At 37.9% G+C, this 3,078-nt stretch overlaps 1 pseudogene; it reads right to left on the reverse strand.

Moving 5' to 3' along the window:
* Positions 1-654: 654 nt before the first annotated feature.
* On the reverse strand, positions 655-1,430 carry LOC110195895 (ribosome biogenesis protein NSA2 homolog pseudogene; annotated as a pseudogene).
* Between the last annotated feature and the right edge of the window lie 1,648 nt (positions 1,431-3,078).

Consider the following 3,078-nt stretch of genomic DNA (forward strand, 5'->3'; position numbering starts at 1 on the left):
GTCTATTTTCTCCCAGGAGCATTATACTCATTTTTGCTGGGAAGGTAATTCTTGGATTTAATCCTGGCTCCTTTGCCTCCTGTAATATAAAATTCTAAGACCTTCAATCCTGTAATATGGAAGCTGGTAAATATTTTGCGATCCTGACTCTATTTCCATGATATTTGAATTGTTTCTTTCTGGTGCTTACAATATTTTCTCCTTTACCTGAGAGCCCTGAAGTTTGACTATAATATTCCTGGGAGTTTAGGGCATTTCTTTCAGAGAGTGATGGATAGATTCTTTCAAATTTTTATTTTACCTTCTGCTTCTAGGCTATCAGGATAATTTTCCTTGATAATTTCTTTAAATATGATGTCTAGGCATTCTCTTTGATCACAGCTTTCAGTAGCTCAATAATTAAATTATCTCTCTGTGATATATTTTCTTTTTTTTAAACTATAAGCTTTTTTTTATTGCCACTCCAAAATGGAAAAAAGTCTCAGAAGAATAGAAAGTAGTGTCTCATCTCTTTTCCAAATTAATCTCAAAAAAACAACAATGTGTAGAATTGCATCTTTTGTTTTGTTTTGTGAGTGTTCAATACAGTAACTGTTGTGATTTTCTTCATATATTGTAGAATCTTTAATAAATGTCAAAGATGTAGAACTTCCTTCAATTGGTCAACCAAACAGGCAAGACTGCTCTTATGTATCTGTCATTTTCTGGATTGCTGGTAACTTTTGCATATTTTCCCCAGATAACTTTGCCTCCTTGTGTCACAAGGATCAGCTCACTCACTTTCACTTCAATGACAATCTCTTTGGTAATAACACCCAAAGTTGTGTATAGTAGGGAAGAGAGATTCTTCTTCACACCAAGTATGGGTAGGCAAAAAGTGGCTTTAAGTTCAGGATGAGTTACACAAGCCTTCTTTAAAAATAAACCCATTGGCCTAATAAATCTTTCATATTTTCGTGGTTTTCATGTAAAGCCATCCCACAAAAAGCAGACTTTAGTAACCTTCTCTTCCAAGTCTTCTTCTTTTTCTTTCCTGTTTGAATAACCTTCAACACTTCTGTTTCTACCTGGGCACTTCCCATTTACCAGCTTTCTCTTTCATTTCTATTTAATCATGTTGGAAAGAATTTTGCCTCAGGATTGTCCCTCTCTTTCCAGCAGATATGCAGCCACTATTCCCTGGGGAGTTTTTTTCCATCATTCATATGCTTGGTATTTCTCTTTTCATGCATTTTGATAGTCTTTCTCATCTGAATCTTTTCAGCATGATGCTGTTTATGGTAGAGGTTAGCCTTTAGGCCAATCATTTTCTTTTCTTTCTTTGAACATTCATGAGCCACTTGGCTTTCCTTCTTTCTCTTTTTCTCATGGTAACCCAAGTGGTAGCCATACCACTTTTAGTGTAACTCTATGTATTTGTTCTGTGGCATGTTGACAGCTGAGGGCTCGTCCAGGAGCCAGCAAAAATGTTTGCAAACTTCAGACCCTCTGCCATTAGTGACTGACTCCCCACAAGCCAGAAAAGAAAAAGCACAAACTATTTTCTTAATCATGTTTTTTTTAATGAGATAATACACATTTTCTTCCATTTTTTACTCTTTTTTTTTATTATATCTTGATGCTTCACAGAATCATTAGGTTCCAATTGCTTTATGGAATTACTTTCTTCAATGAGCTTTTATACCTCTTTTACCACTTGGAAAATTCTTCTGAAAGGGTTTTCTTCGGTGGATTTTTGTGCTTCCTTTAACATTTGAACAATTCTGCTTTTTAAGGTTTTATTTTCTACAGGTTTTTTTTTCCTTCTTTTACCAAGTTGTTGCCTCTCTTTTCATAAGTTTCTTGCATCACTCTCATTTCTCTAATTTTTCCTATACATCTCTTATTTGCTTTTTAAAATCTTTTTTTGAGAAAGGTAGAGCCAACATGGTGGAGTAAAAGGGGTGACTTGTTTGAGCTCTCCCCCAAACCCATCCAAATACCTGTAAAAATGGCTCTAAACAAATTCTCAGCAGTAGAACCCACAAAAACACCGAGTGAAATGAATTTCCTGCTCAAAATAACCTGGATGGTGGATTAGAAAGGTCTGTTGTGCTGGGCTGGAAGAAAAGCAGAGTTCAGAATAGGCTACTTAGGTCACACAGGTAAAGATAAGCCTCAGCTTACCTGTAGCAGGCCTCAGGGAACTGAGTCAAGGGAAGCAATAGTGTCTTCATGACTTCTGAACCCACAAATGCCAAAGAGGACTTAGAAGGTTATTAGGAAAGGTCTGTTGGACCTGAGTGAGAGAGAAGCATTGCCCAGCCTCAGTCTCAGCACAGCTCCAGGGTGGTGGCTGCTTCCAGAGCTCTTGGTCCACAGACAGAATGGAAATTGAATGGCTGATCAGAGGAGGATTACAGGGATCCCTTTGCTTGTACTAAGGCAGGATTCTCATGCTTTGCCCATGCTTGGATCCAAGTCAGGGTCCTAGGTGGTGGTCCTGGGGTGAGGAGCTTATGGCAGCAGTGAAGAGAGAAGCCTCCTCACAGTTCCAAGGCAGAAAAGAGTGCTTGTGGTCACTCATAGACCAGAGCACAGGCCAGGAAAGGAATAAACACCTTGCCCTTTACCATACCAACTTGGAAGAATGGAAAATGTGTGGGCCCTAACAAGTATCTCTCAAAATAGCTGCACAAAACCCTGAAGCTTGGAACAGTATATCCTCCACACTGAACAGACCCCTACTTTAAGAAATAATTTATAACTCAAGTGGTTGGCTGGGAACTGCAAACAGTGCAAAAAGAAAAAAAGACAAACCATAGCATCTTTGTTTGGTGACAAAGAAGATCAAAACGCACAACCAGAAGAAAACAACAAAGGCTAAGTTCCTACATCCAAAGTCTCTAAGAAAAATAGGAAAGAGTCACAGGCCATGGAAGATCTCAAAAAGATTTTGAGAAGCGACTAAGATAAGTAGAGAAAAAACTGTGAAGAGAAATGAGAGTGATGCAAGAAAATCATGAAAAACAAGTCAACAACTTGCTAAAAGACACACACAAAGAAAAAAAATACTGAAGAAAAGAAGATTTGAAAAAT

This window comes from Phascolarctos cinereus, unplaced genomic scaffold (genome assembly GCF_003287225.1).
Source record: "Phascolarctos cinereus isolate Bilbo 61053 unplaced genomic scaffold, phaCin_HiC Scaffold_4;HRSCAF=312, whole genome shotgun sequence".
NCBI lineage: Eukaryota > Metazoa > Chordata > Mammalia > Diprotodontia > Phascolarctidae > Phascolarctos > Phascolarctos cinereus.